This window comes from Giraffa tippelskirchi, chromosome 5, assembly GCF_054371585.1.
Source record: "Giraffa tippelskirchi isolate mGirTip1 chromosome 5, T2T-mGirTip1v1.2.pri, whole genome shotgun sequence".
Classification (NCBI taxonomy): domain Eukaryota; kingdom Metazoa; phylum Chordata; class Mammalia; order Artiodactyla; family Giraffidae; genus Giraffa; species Giraffa tippelskirchi.
In genome coordinates this window covers 161,879,003-161,894,528 of record NC_137279.1, presented here as the reverse complement: position 1 = coordinate 161,894,528, position 15,526 = coordinate 161,879,003, and the positions used below count along the sequence as shown (strand labels likewise).

Sequence of the window (15,526 nt, the reverse complement as noted above, 5' to 3'; positions counted from 1 at the left end):
TCAACTCCCCAGGAGAGAATCTGATTGTTAAATCACTTTAGGCCCATGGGACAACTGCCCATACCAGACTACCTTAAGATGCTGCTGCTGCTGCTGCCAAGTCGTGTCAGTCGTGTCCGACTCTGTGCGACCCCACAGACGGCAGCCCACCAGGCTCCTCCGTCCCTGGGATTCTCCAGGCAAGAATACTGGAGTGGGTTGCCATTTCCTCCTCCAGTGCATGAAAGTGAAAAGTGAAAGTGAAGTCGCTCAGTCATGTCCAACTCTTTGCGACCCCATGGGCTGCAGCCTACAAGGCTCCTCCGTCCATGGGGTTTCCCAGGCAAGAGTACTGGAGTGGGGTGCCATTGCCTTCTCTGACCTTAAGATGCTAGCCAGACTGTATTGGCCACCTATGATCAAGGGTCCTTCTTTAGTCTAACTGGGATAGGATCATCTGCAAGAAAACATGGTACCTTCCATGAATAGAAGCTCCCTGGAGGGACTTTGAGTGTGGCAGGTGAGTTCCCTAGCTTAGGTGGTACAGGGTTCAGGATTGAGGCAAACGAAAATTTCAGGAGGAATCCATCAGGGTCGTGCAGGGGCCTCACTTGCCTTGCCCCAGTCCTAGTCCTCACAGGGCTGCTTTTCTGCATGACTTCAAGGAAGTCCCTGTCTCTCTGCCCTTCAGTTTCCTCATCTGTAAAATCAAAGGGTCAAACTATTTGGCCTGTTAGATTCTTTTTGGTTTTGAGACTCCTGTATATTCCCCCAGCTTCTAGAACAGCCCACCTTCCTACATCTTATCCTCTGGACTTTCCCCCTTTGTCTGAGGGACCTGATCATCTCTTCATTAATCGCCCTGGTCAAGCCTGGTTTGATTTCCAAGGGCCCAGCTCACAAGCCACTTAGCAAAGCCAGTCATGAAAGAAAACATAACATCTGTTCTAGGCTTTCACAGAGGGCATGCTTCACATTCCTCCCCTCAAAGCAAACTGGATCAAGCCTTGACCTGGGGCCAACCAAGGAGAAGAAACCCTCAGGGGATGGGGTGCCATTCAGTGCTCAGATGAGGTCACTTAACACACAGTCATTGGTAGCCCTGAGGAATGAAAGGTATTTGCCTTCCCTATTAATCACTCAAAAAAGTTATGAATATCTTGGATCAAACTGAAAGTATAAATCTTGCAGACAAAGTGGCCCCTTTGACTTTGAAAGTTTGAGTTTTGCAGACAAAGGGGCCCCTTTGACTCCCACTTAGTACTGAGTTGGCCAAAAAGTTCATGCAAAATGAACTTTTTGGCCAACACAATTAAAGTACAGATAGGTTTGTTCCTCTGAGGTTAAGTGAGAGGACCACAGAGATAGGAAGAGCACATAATGAGAAGGGAGGAGGAGGCAAGAAGGTGTTATTCATCTAGTCCAATGTCAGATCCAACGCTTGAATCCAAGCTAAAAAGGTTGGTTCCATCAGTCATCCTCCTCCAAAGGCAGCTCATTTCACTGTTGGATGTTAATGTTATTAGAAATACCTTTTATGACAATGAACCAAAGTATATCTCTTTGATCTATCCCTATATTAGTCAATATGAAATTGGAATAAGTCAATTTCCTTCCCAAATAGTTGCCCTTAAAGCATTTGAAGACACATCCTACTTGAATCTCCTATCCCTCACGCAAAAAAAAAAAAAAACAACACACACACTATCTCTTTCAGTTCATCCTTATATATCATTTTCCAGCCACACATCCCCTATGTTTCATCCTGACACACTGTTCTGGAATCATAGTATATTTGTGACCTTCTCACAGAACCACACACGATTGTGCAAGTGTGCAGATCAGATCAAGCATCTCAACACACAGATGCCGCTGGGTGATAACAGAGTTAGGAAAGAGCCCAGTTCTGTTGATTCTCAGCCATCTGGGGCAGATGGAGAAATACCAATAAACCAGTAAGAGGGGGGACTAGCCTCTGCAATGTACAAATAGTTGCATGGAATTTATCATGTGTCCCTGGGGGCTCCCATGGATCACATATCTGTGCAAAGCCAGCATGCCCATAGATGCAGAATCCAGATCTGATCAACCAGAGGTGTTATCAGCCAATCAAACCAATAACAATTCCATGGATATTGTTAAAAAAATGGTAATATAGTGTAGGGGGAAGGCCTGGATGAAGACTCAAGCCTCTTTGATTTACACACATGTTGCCTAAACTGTCTTCCCTACCTTGATTACTAACAACCATGGAGATGCTCGGTTCCCATTAAGCTACATTTCCAAGAAACTATACCAATGTGTCAGCTCATTTTTCCTGGCTTCTCTTAGCCCAATATTCCAGAAAAATTATTCCCTCATTTCATATGATACCATATTTTTCATTCTGCTTCTAATGATGCTGTGATTTCCTCTTCAAGGTATATATTAGTCCTATGAATATTTCACAGTATTACTGTGGTAATGGAAAGGACTCTATTCTTGACTTATCCCTGTGATTTCAGGGCTACATACTCAATGACATCTCCCAAACTTTCACCCTGAACTATATCCTAAATCATGCTCTATGTGTTTCCCATGGTACTTCTCCCTTTTGGGGTCCCACGGGTGGCTTCCCTCATAGCTCAGTTGATAAAGAATCTGCCTGCAATGCAGGAAACCCCGGTTTGATTCCTGGGTCGGGAAGATCCACTGGAGAAGGGAAAGGCTACCCACTCCAGTATTCTGGCCTGGAGAATTCCATGGACTGTATAGTTCATGGGGTCGCAAAGAGTTGGACACGACTGAATGACTTTCACTTTCACTTTCTTTCAGGTACTTGAAATTCATCATCTCTCCTCTCTACCCAGACTTTAAATAATCTACCATAATTAATGGTCCTGTGACCACTGCCAACTGAGTTGCTGAGAGAGAAAATTCACATTTCTTGACCATCTACTGTGAAGCTTAACAACTGCACAGTACAAATAATATCTCTATTTTATAAATAAGGAGACTGAGGTACACTGTCTTCTGCCCCACGTTTGATCCTTTAACAAATGCAGTGGGCTCTGCTTTCAAAGTACATCCAGAATTCTAGTGCATTAGCATTTTCCAGCCACCATCATCTCCTGCTGTGGTTACTGCAATAACCCCTAACTAGGTATCTCTGATTCTATGCTTGCTCCTCTAAAACTCAGCTTTGTAAAGTCCTCAGAGAGAAGTCTTTATGTGATTCAGATAAACTCTCTGTTAAATTTCCATCTCACTTAAAACAATGTCCTTCTCATTGTCCTGGAGGACCTACATAATCTGCCCTCAGTTCCTCTTAGAACTCATCACCAACTGTGTTTTCTCCCACTCCCTCTGCTCCATCACATGGGCCTCCTGGCACTGCCACAAACATACAAAGGTGCTCTTGCCTGAGGGCACTTATACTAGCTTTTCTCTCCATCTGGAAGGCACCTCCCCCAGATAGTCACATGGCTTGCACCCTCATTTCCTTCAGCATCTCGCTTCAGAGGTACACCCATCCATAATCGTCACACTCTTCCTTCTCTCCTCACCTGCTAATTTTCTTGTTCTCTCTGATGCATCTACAGCCAATATATAAATTCAATTTTTATTTGTTTGTTGTCCAGCTTCTCACTTAAATATAAGCTTCACAAACTTTTCTTCTTGTGACAAAATCTGTTTTGTCTTACATCTAGTAGGTTCTCAATAAATAGCCAGCAAAAGAAAGGCTAAGAAAGTAGAAGTGAACATGTTAGTTGCTCAGTCGTGTCCAACTCTTTGCAACCCCATGGACCGTAGCCCACAGACTCTTCTGCCCAACGGATTTTCCAGGCAAGAATACTGGAGTGGGTTGCCATTTCCTTCTCCAGAAGATCTTCCTGACCCAGGGATTGAACCCGGGTCTCCCTCATTGCAGGCAGATTCTTTACTGCCTGAGCCACGAAGGAAGCCCAAGACGATGACTAAGAGGCAACTGGCTAAGTGGGGAGGACCCAAGATACTATGGAATTCAGACCATCATCTACAAGAATTATTGGGAACAAGGAAGAAAATATGACCTGGAAGGATAGGATAAGGAAGGGAGTCATGGAGAATGATTTCAACTATTTGAAAAGCTGGTATGAAGAGTAGAAGCAGATTTATTCTGAATTTTCCATTAGGTAAAACTAAGACTACTGAGTAGCTTGCCAGGTGGACAAAAAGGGTGTGGCAGGCATTCAAGACTGAGAATTATTTGAGTACTGGGTTGATGCTGAGACATGGAAAGACATGGTTTGTTTGCTGAATACCAATTAAACCCCTACCCTCCAGCTACCAATCATGTGTAGCTGGAGGACACATGAGCCCACAAAGATAAACTAGGTGGGCTACATATGTCATGTCATGGAGTTTTGACTTATATTTTATTTATTTGTTAATTTATGTAAACATCGTACGATCGCCATTTAATGAGCACACATTCTATCCTAGGCTGTCTCCTGGGTCATGGGGATGAAAAGCATGGAATATATAATCCCTGTCCTGAAAGGATAGTAATGGGCATTGAGCAAGTTCCTAATGGCCTCTGCACATAATAAGTGCTCAAAAAATTCTGGATGCCTGAATGCAGGCTAAATTTTTCTAGTTAACACTTATAACAATCCTGTGAAACAAATGAAATTTTTATACATGAGGAAACTAAAATTTAGAGTTTTCTGTACCATTTTCATAGAATTGGTTAAATTTGGAGGCATCATTTTAATCCAGCTCTGTCTGGCATCAAAGTATTTTCCTTTTCTGCATCATGTCCTCTCATCACCTCAAAGGAACTCAAACTCTTATAAATGCCTTCATAGGCCAAGGAGGTACAAAGAGGAGGGCTGGGTCTACTATCTACATCCAGGAGAGTTTTGAGGCAGGCCATGAAAAATGAATGAGTCTCTTTAATACCCTTGGCCAAACAGTTACTATGTACCTATGTTCCCAGAACTGCCTTGCCACCAATCTCTGGGAAGTAAGGGTCGCCAAGACTGAATGTTCCAGCTTTGGGTTGTACAGTCTGGGGTTAGAACATCAGCTTTCACCTTGATTAGTTATGTGACCCTGGGCATATCAAGTAATCTTCTTAACTCTCAATTTCCTCATCCACAAAATAGGGATTAAAAATTGTACCTCCTGATACAATCACTACAGATTCTATGGCTAACATAGGGAAATAAAGGAATACTATGAACAACTCTATACCTACAAATTCGATTATTTAGGTGAAATTAACCAATTCCACGAAGGACATAATTTGCTAAAACTTGCATGAGAAGAAATAGATAATCTGAACAGGCCTGTGTCTATTAAAGAAATTATTAATCCTAATAGATCAGTTAATAACCTTCCAAGACAGAGAGCACCAAGACCAAATGGGTTCAGTGGTGAATTCTACCAAGCATTTAAAAAAAGTTACACCAAAGCTCATTAATCTTTTTCAAAGGATAGAAGAAGTCAAATGTATACTTCCTAACCCATTCTATGAGGTCAGCATTATCCTAATACCAAAAACAGATAAAGACATTGTGAGAAAAGAAGGCTACAGACCAATATCTCCCATGAACATAGATGCAAAACTCTTCAAAATACTAGCAAATTAAATCCAACAATATATAAAAGAATATGCACCACAACCAAGTGGGATTTATCCCAGGTAAGTAAGGCTGGTTGAAAATTAGAAAATCAATTCAAGTAATCCATTACATCAACAGGCTAAGGGGAAAAAAATGTCACTTGATCACATGATCATATCAATAGATGCAGAAAAAACATCCAAAAACCATTCATAGTAAAAACTCTTAGTGAATTATGAATAAAGAACTTCCTTGATTTGATAAAGAATATCTTCAAAAACCCCACAACTAACACCACACATGATGAAAAACTCCAAGGTTTCACACTAAAATTGGGTACAAGACAAGGATGCACCTCACCACTCCTTTCAACATCACACTTAGCTAATGCACTAAGACAAAAAAGGAAAATAAAATAACAAGTATGCAGACTTGGAAAAGAAAAATAAAACTATTTTGTCTACAGATGATATGGTAATTTAAGAAAATCTGAATTGCTAAAAATCTCCTGAAACTAATAAGTGGTTTTTACAAGATCACTTATTGTACAGATCAATATACAAAGGTCAGTTGCTTACACACATACCAGTGATGAACAAATGGAATTTGAAAGTAAAAATACAATACTGTTTACATTAGAGCCCCCAAAAGTTAAAAACTTAGGTGTAAATCTAACAAAATGTGTATAAGATTCATGTGATTAAGACTATAAATCTCTGATAAAAAAATTAAATAACTAAATATATGCATAGGAAGATCAGTATTATAAAAATGTCTGTTCTTTACAACTTCATCTATGGATTCAATATAATCCCAACCAAAACCTCAGCAAGTTATTTCATGGATATTGTCAAACTAATTCTAAACTTTATGTGTAGAAACAAAAGGCCTCAACTAGCCAACAAGGAGAACAAAATTGGAGGACTAAAACTATCCAACTTCAAGACTCACTATATAAAGCTATAGTAATCAAGACAGTGTGGGATTGGTGAAAAAACAGACAAATAGATCAATCAATAGATCAAATTGATCAATAGAGAGCCCAGAAATTGACCCACATAAATATAGTCAACTGATCTTTGACAAAAGAACAAAGGCAATGCAATGGAGTAAATACAGTCTTTTATACAAATGGAGCTGGAACAATTGGACATACATAGGCAAAAAAAATAAAAACCCATAAATGTAGACAGAGACCTTATACCCTTCACAAAAGTTAACTCAAAATGGATTACAGACCTATATGTAAATAGTCTCATACTTTAGACTCTTCAAAAGTAACATAGGAAAGAAATCTAGATGTAGGTATGATGGTGCCTTTTTAGATATAATACGTGATTCATGAAAGAAATAATCATTAAACTGATCTTCACTGAAATTAAAAACTTCTGCTCTGTGAAAGACAACATCAAGAGAAGGAGAAGACAATCCACGAGCAGGAGGAAATATTTGCAGAAGACATCTGATAAAGGACTGTTATCCAAAATATATAAAGAACTCTTAAAATTCAGTGACAAGAAATCAAACAACTTGATTAAAAGTTATCTAAGAGCTTGACAGATATCTCACAAGGAAGATATACAGATGGCAAATAAGTATATGAAAAGATGCTCTATGTCATATGTCAACAGGCAATTCAACTTAAAGCAATATTGATATACCACTACATACTTACAAGAATGGCCAAAATCCTGAATGCTGACAATAACAAGTGCTGACAAGAAAATGGAGCAACTGCAACTCTCATCCATCACTGGTGAAAATGCAAAATAGTACAGTCACTTTGGAAGAGTTTGGCAATTTCGTACAAAGCTAAATACATTTCACCATTTGATCTGGAGATAATAGTTTTTGAAGATTTATGTCTAAAGAAAAACCTACACACAGATGTTTATAGCAGCTTTACTTATAGTTGCCAAAACTTGGATGCAATAAAGATACCCTTCGGTAGGTGAATGGATAAATAAACTGTGGTACATCTAGACAATCAACTATTATTCAGCCCTAAAAGTGATGAAAAGGAAACTTAAATGCATAATTTTTAAGTGAAAGAAGTCAATCTGAAAAGGCTACATGCTTTATGATTCCAACTATAGGACATTCTAAGACAGGCAAGACTATGGAGACAGAAAGATGAGTGGTTGCAAGAAGTTGGGAGGGGGCAGGGAGGATGAATAGGTAGAGCACAGAGGATTTTTAAGGCAGGGGAAGTACTTTATGTATAATGTTTTAATGATGGATATATGTCATTATACATTTGTTCAGACCCATAGAATGTACAGTAACAAGGGTAGAGTACGGATTTGGGGGTAATTATGATGTGTGAAGGGGCTTCCCAGGTGTCATTAGCAGTAAAGAATCTGCCTGCCAACGCAGGAAACATAAGAGACCAAGGTTTGATCTTCGCATGGGGAGGATCTCCTGGAGGAAGGCATGGCAACCTACTCCATTATTCCTGCCTAGATAATCCCATGCACAGAGGCGTCTGGCAGGCTATAGCCCATAGGGTCACACAGAGTTGGACACCACTGAAGCAACTTAGTACACATGCATGATGTGTTAATGTAGGGTCATCAACTAAAACAAACAGACTACTCCAGTGGGTGATGTTCATAATGAGGTAGGCTATGCATATATGGGGACAGGTGGTCTATAAGACATCTTAGTACTGTCCCTCAACTCTGCCATGAACCTTAAACTGCACTAGGAAAAAAAAATCTTAATGAAAACATTATACTTCTCATAGGAGCTCATTAGGGAATTCAGTGATATAAAGCATGTAGAATAGTTAGCAAAATTCCTGGCACAAAAATAGTGATCAATGACTCACAGCCATGGTAATGAAGGTAATGATGATGGGGGTATTCTGGCTCCAGTTGACAAAGCCAAGCACATGTCTGGTTAATAAGATCAACTTAGAGGGTTTCAGTAAGAAAATATTCAGAAAAAAAAAAAACCGGGACCCCATCCTTCTCAGCCAAGAAGGGTTTATTTTTGCTCTGTTCTAAATCTTTTTCAAATGAATTCTTTTAAGGAAATACTATGACCTCTCTCTGAGGTCTAATCAGAATGCCTGTGTGTGTGTTAGTCACTCAGTCCTGTCCAACTCTACAACCCCATAGACTGTAGCCCAACAGGCTCTTCTGTCCATGGAATTCTCCAGGCAAGAATACTGGAGTGGGTAGCCATTTCCTTCTCCAGGGGATCTTCCCGACCCCAGGGATTGAACCTGGGTCTCCTGCACTGCAGGAGGATTACTTATTGTCTGAGCAACCAGGGAAGCCCCATCAATATGCCTATAAATGTATATATTCAAGAACGTTAATACAAAACACTTTTCAAAATACCTTTTGCTTTTGGGATGCTGATGTGCACTTTATGTAAAGTCTTGGCTGTGCTCTAGGCAGCTGCTTTAATATTTCTGCTGGGGCACGCAGGGTCCACCACCCAAATGCATTTCATTTAAGTGCGATTTAGTCTGGGACATCTTGGTAATCAGGGGAGACAAAACAGATTGAAAGCATGTGAGTAGCCAGTTTCCTAATGAGATGAGACAGGCTCTGTTGATAAAAACCACTCCACACAGGGCATGGGTGGGATGTGGTGAGGGAGAGAGGGAAGCCCAGGGTCAGGTTGTGATGAGGAGGTAGGAGTTTGGTCAAGCCCAGGGTCTGTTTGGGATGCCAGCCATGAGAAAGCAAGCTTCGGCACAGCTGTGTCAGATGTGGACTAACCCCACGTATTTATATTTCAAAACCCATTTCCTGGGGTGGATTCGGGGGAGGGGATGGATTTTGGGAAATCACAACATGTTGTTAAAATCAGAAAATCCTTGGGTCTTGGTATTCTCCCCAGACTCCACAACATTCAGTATGAGGAAAACCTGAGAAATGACCCACTCTGACTTGAGAATCTAATATGAGCTTTTCTTACTTTTTCGTTAACTATTCCAGAAGCGATTTCTCAGGTTCAGAGAGGAGCAATAATTAGTATTTGAAGATTGAATGTCCTAGAAGGGCCCTGGGAATCTGTTGAGGAGCAGAGAAGGAGGGAGATCACTGTTTATGTCACCTTCCAAGTTGTGAGCAGGGCACTGGAAATTCAGCCAGAGATGCGGGCAGCCAGTGAACAAGGCCCGTTCCAGATCATTCTGGACTTCCCATTTGAGATGAAGGAGGAGTAGTCATTCCTATTCCCTTGAAGATGATTCAACCAAGACCATCATTTCAACCTTCTGGACCAGGGAGCAAAACGGTAACAATACCTACTCAGTCTTCTAGAAGAAAGTTGCCATGACTTGTCCTTATTTTCGTTATATTGGAAGTAGGTTTGTCATATAGAATAGAGGATGCCTAGCTAAATCTGATGGAGAAGGAAATGGCAACCCACTCCAGTATTCTTGCCTGGAGAATCCCAGGGACAGTGGAGCCTGGTGGGCTGCCGTCTATGGGGTCGCACAGAGTCGGACACGACTGAAGCGACTTAGCAGCAGCAGCAGCAGCAGCATCTGAATTTCAGATAAATAATGAAAAGTTTTTATATAAATATGTCACAAATGTTGCATGGGATAGACTTAAAAAATTATTTGCTTTTTACTGGAAATTTGAATTTAACCAGGTATCTTGTATATTTATTTGCCTAATCTGGAAATTCCTTCCACAAGTCACTAGATAACATCTTACAAGCATCGCTTTGCAGAGGGTGGAGGGTAGCGTGACATAGCACAACTTTCTGTGAAGATGTGAGTGATGATGGGAGTGAGCCTCCCATCACTGAGACTTCACTTGGCAGTTCCCACCCCTCACTCTTCAGCTCCTAAGGACCATGTACCCTGAGCCAACTGCTTGGGTTTGAACCCTGGTTCTATAAACAGTTAGCTGTATGACCTTATGTTAAGTAACACAACTTCTCTCTGTGTTACTAGTTTTCTAATTTACCAAATGGAAACAATAATAACAGTAGCCTTCAAAAGTATTTTTTAAAACATAAAAGTATCTATACTTAGATCAGTGTTTGGCCCATGGGAAGAAATAAATGTTAATCTTTATAATTCTCTTCTTCTTATTCCTCCTAACTGTAAAGAAAAGGAGTTGGGCTAGTGAGAATCCTGTTGTCAGATAAAAGCTGGGGCAGAATATTTTGTAGCTTTTTATTTTATATTGGAATATAGCCGATTAACAATGTTGTGATTGTTTCAGGTCCATAGCAGAGAGACTAAGCTATACAAATACATGCATCCATTCTTCCCCAAATTCCCCTCCCATCCAGGCTGTGGGGCAGAATTTTGGATCACTGAAGCCTTTGTAGAACCACTGTAGCCCAGAGAAGATGAAGGTTTTGTGGAACTGAGTGCCATCCTCTTATTTTATAGGTGAAGAGAAAACTTGAGGCAGAGAGGCCAAGTGGCTGGCTCTAAACTTCACAGGTGGTTGACGGTAAGGTTTTGGGGAGAAAAGGCAGGTATTCTTTTGAATTGAGCTAACTGTAGACAACCTTCTGCTAGAATCACAGAATTACACAATTACAGAGCCACAGGCTACAGCTATGGCAAAATTTGCACCAGGGTCAGCTTAAGATGAGAGATACTGACCCAAGAATCCAGTGTTGATGAGTTTTCTTCTCAGTTCTGCCTTGATGTTTGCTACGTGTCTTTTGGCAAGTTCTCACCTTTTCTGGCCTTTGGTGTCCCATCTGTTCAACAGAGATAATCATCTTAGTTCTCTGCACTTCTAGGGCTATTGCAAAACCTTTGGAAGGACTGACACTCTGGCCGCCTCCCCAAAACTCACTACCCTGCTTTGCCCTTTTGGCTTCTCCCCAGCTCATCAGAGTACTGCCTTCCTTCACGTCCTTGGCTCCTGGCCCTCAAAGGCCTGGGATATCTGGGCCTCAGCTGACTGATGACCGGCAGATTCTAGTAGGTGGGGTGGTTTATAGCCAGGCAAAGACGGCCTCTGAACTCAGCTCTCAAACAATGCTTCTTGAATTGAGCAGTGATTTTGCTAAAAAGCAAGTCTGATCTTGACAACCAACCTAACATTTGTGTTATAGGTGTTAAACTGGTCCCTTCCCACACTGTTATATATTACCTTTTACCCAGTTACCTCTGCTCAAATCCATTGTTTACTTGGCCAGTGAGAGTTCTTTCTAAACTAAAACCTAATTAAGATACCTATCTGCTTAAAACCCATCATGCACTGCAGAGATTTGAGTTTGTTTGTGGGTTTTTAAAGTTTATGGATAGCCTTCAGGAAATCTGTGAACATCCTGAAATGTACACCTTAGTTCTATTTGTGTGCACATTAACTTTGTTCCGATTCTCAGAGAGGTCTGTGACATCTCTTACACCACATACTTCCCAGTCCCTCCTCCTCCTAAAATAGTTTACAAATCTCTGATCCACAGAATCAAGTCCAAAGTCTTTAATTTGTAAGGCATGCAAAGCCCTTCTTGATATACTGTCTTCATTTTGAAGTCTCTTGTTCAATTGCTCAAACAAATCTCATTATTCCTCACCTCCCTGCATTTGCTCAAGGTTTGCCCTCTGATTTGAGCATCTCCTCCTTTCCATTTTTCCTGCTGAACTTTCTCACCTGGTTGATTCCTACTTAACTATTGTAACTCAGTTCAAGAGTCCTCTCTTCCAGAAAGCTTCCTCTGACCCCCTCTTCCACCCCAAACTGGAGGAGAGTTCCCTCCCTGGGCTATCAAAATGCAGATGCATCCACTTCTCTAGAACTGCACTAGTCACACTGTGCTCCCATGAGATGAAGCTCTTCAAGGATAAGACTGTCTCACTCATCCTTTCCCTCTTTTCTCTCCCTAAAGCCAGTGGTCTTTGGGGATCAGCAGCATCCTCATCACCTGGGACTTTGCTAGAAGTACAAATTCTTAGGTGGGTCCCACCCCAGACCCACTGAATCAGAAACTGGGGGTGGGGCCAGCAAGCTGGGCTTTAACAGGCCTTCCAGGGGATTCTGATGCCCACTCAAGTCTGAGAAGCACTGACCTGGAGAGATTCTCTTATCTTTTGCCTGGTCCACTGGGACAGCTCCTCACTGAGCTTCCTCATCTGTTACTTTCCAATCTGTTCCCCACACTATCAGCCAGATTACTTTGTTGTAACATGGTGGCGCAGTGGTAAATAATCTGCCTGCCAATGCAGGAGACATCTGAGATGCAGGTTCAATCCTTGGGTCAGGAAGGTCCCCTGGAGTAGGAAATGGCAACCTGCTCCAGTATTCTTGCCTGGAAAAGTCCCTGGACAGAGGAGCCTGATGGGCTACAGTTCATGGGGTTGCAAAGAGTCAGACATAACTGAATGATTGAGTATACACAGCACAACATGTAAGGGCCCTGCTCAACAGCCTTAAGTGACTTCCTTTTTCCCTTAGAGTTAAAGACAGACCCCCTCACCATGGCCTATAGGATCCAGCCTTGGTTTTATCTCCAGCCTTGCCCTGCAGTTTCCCACAACTAACTCTCCACCACCAGACATACTGGCTTACTCTCTTGCTTTTAACTTCTCAGAGCAGCAATCTCTTCCTGCCTCAGGTCTTGTGCTGGGACCAGGGAAAGGGCATAAACGAGTCACCTTCTCTGCCCTTGAGGAGAGGCAGTCAAGTAGGAGACACAGATATGGACACAAATAAACATGCAGATTACAGGAAGAAAAGGAATAGAGTTGGGCATGTAGTAGACAAGCAGCCAAGATTAATTCCGTCTGGGGATTTCCTTTCTGTGGCCATTTCCAACTGTTTCAAAGCTCTAAGGGGAAGATTTCCCCATTTGAACATTCCAGCTCTAGTTATTCCATTGCCCTGAGCCTCAGTCTCCACATCTGTAAAACGGGGCAGGGGCAGGGCCACATCAGGATGCACACTTGAGCACAGGGCGTGCCTGCCGCAGGGGCTCAGTAGGGCCATGGTTCTCCCTTGTTTCTGGAGCAGATCCAAGTTTAGATCTTGGGGACACCCGAGCCTCAACAGAAAATTGAGTATGTCCTGAAAAAAAAAAAAATGAGTTCAGCAGCAAGCTTGAGGTTAGGCCTAAAGAGAAAGGAAATTTCCCCTCCACACTGAGAAATCTCCCTCCTGTGGGTGTGGTAGTGAATGTGAAAGTAGAACCTCCCTCCTGGCCCCTGCACTTACCAGAAGGGGCACTGAGGCTTGCAAAGGCCTTACAGAAAGAGCAGCTGCTGAACAGGAACTGGCGCCACCAGTTCTGGGAAGCTGAGGGGCTTCTGGGGCAGAGCCCAGAGGCCCAGTGTTTACAAAGCCCAGAAGCACCTGCCCCCAGACCGTGTTAGACACAGACCAAATCACGGTGAGCTCCTGGCACATCCCCCAGAGAGAAAGCCAGGATCACTTCTCCAGGGCTCAGGGCTCCCCGCTTCCCAGACAAACAGTGCAGCTATGGCCACCAGGAGGAGGTGGGGGATGCAGAACAGGCTGAGTGGGTTAGATATTCATATATTCATTCATTCACTCCTAAATTCATCCTTCAAATGGGGAAAGGAAGTATTTTTGCTGTCTATTTGGAATACATATAGTGGGGAAGGGTGTAAAAAGGTTTGTTAGAGAGAGCAAATGAGAGAATAAATTCAGTCATCATTTCATGTACTCTGGAATGTGAAGTCAAGTGGGCCTTAGAAAGCATCACTACGAACAAAGCTAGTGGAGGTGATGGAATTCCAGTTGAGCTATTTCAAATCCTCAAAGGTGACACTGTGAAAGTGCTGCCTCGATATGCCAGCAAATTTGGAAAACTCAGCAGTGGCCACAGGACTGGAAAAGGTCAGTTTTCGTTCCAATCCCAAAGAAAGGTAATGCCAAAGAAGGCTCAAACTACCGCACAATCGCACTCATCTCACATGCTAGTAAAGTAATGCTCAAAACTCTCCAAGCCAGGCTTCAGCAATACGTGAACCGTGAACTTCCAGATGTTCAAGCTGGTTTTAGAAAAGGCAGAGGAACCAGAGATCAAATTGCCAATATCCGCTGGATCATCGAAAAAGCAAGAGAGTTCCAGAAACACATCTATTTCTGCTTTATTGACTATGCCAAAGCCTTTGACTGTGTGGATCACAATAAACTGTGGAAAATTCTGAAAGAGATGGGAATACCAGACCACCTGACCTGCCTCTTGAGAAACCTGTATGCAGGTCAGGAAGCAACAGTTAGAACTGGACATGGAACAACAGACTGGTTCCAAATAGGAAAAGGAGTACGTCAAGGCTGTATACTGTCACCCTGCTTATTTAACTTATATGCAGAGTACATCATGAGAAACGCTGGGCTGGAAGAAACCCAAGCTGGAATCAAGATTGCTGGGAGAAATATCAATAACCTCAGATATGTGGATGACACCACCCTTATGGCAGAAAGTGAAGAAGAACTAAAGAGCCTCTTGATGAAGGTGAAAGAGGAGAGTGAAAAAGTTGGCTTAAAGCTCAACGTTCACAAAACTAAGATCATGGCATCTGGTCCCATCACTTCACGGGAAATAGATGGGGAAACAGTGGAAACAGTGTCAGACTTTATTTTTTGGGGCTCCAGAATCACTGCAGATGGTGATTGCAGCCATGAAATTAAAAGACGTTTACTCCTTGGCAGGAAGGTTATGGCCAACCTAGATAGCATATTTAAAAGCAGAGACATTACTTTGCCAACAATAGTCCGTCTAGTCAAGGCTATGGTTTTTCCAGTGGTCATGTATGGATGTGAGAGTTGGACGGTGAAGAAAGCTGAGCGCCAAAGAATTGATGCTTTTGAACTGTGGTGTTGGAGAAGACTTTTGAGAGTCCCTTGGACTGCAAGGAGATCCAATCAATCCATCCTAAAAGAGATCAATCCTGGTTGTTCATTGGAAGGTCTGATGTTGAAGCTGAAACTCCAATACTTTGGCCACCTCATGCGAAGGGTTGACTCATTGGAAAAGACCCTAATGCTGGGTAGGAT

General features: G+C 42.2%; 2 protein-coding genes across 5 annotated transcripts in view; one reads left to right on the top strand and one right to left on the bottom strand.

The window, feature by feature from the left end:
- Window positions 1–15,526, bottom strand: part of LOC145505040 (uncharacterized) — a 387,325-nt gene that overhangs the window by 94,158 nt on the left and 277,641 nt on the right. The window contains exons 5-9 of one of the 3 annotated variants that reach the window (XR_014052734.1): window positions 11,158–11,258; window positions 9,971–10,074; window positions 9,501–9,595; window positions 8,915–9,054; window positions 7,243–7,320 (exon numbers count right to left, since the gene is read on the bottom strand). The exons of 1 other annotated variant lie outside the window; for it this stretch is intronic. The gene's annotated coding sequence lies outside the window, so the exon portion shown is untranslated. Of the gene's footprint in view, window positions 1–7,242; window positions 7,321–8,914; window positions 9,055–9,500; window positions 9,596–9,970; window positions 10,075–10,702; window positions 13,571–15,526 lie in introns of those variants that run through there. One more of the 3 variants, XR_014052733.1, reaches the window with a different exon arrangement.
- LOC145505041 (uncharacterized) overlaps window positions 1–15,526 on the top strand; it is a 128,935-nt gene that overhangs the window by 72,857 nt on the left and 40,552 nt on the right. The window contains exon 3 of one of the 2 annotated variants that reach the window (XM_081486712.1): window positions 10,939–11,002. The exons of the other annotated variant lie outside the window; for it this stretch is intronic. The gene's annotated coding sequence lies outside the window, so the exon portion shown is untranslated. The remainder of the gene's footprint in view (window positions 1–10,938; window positions 11,003–15,526) is intronic. 2 annotated transcript variants of the gene reach the window in all.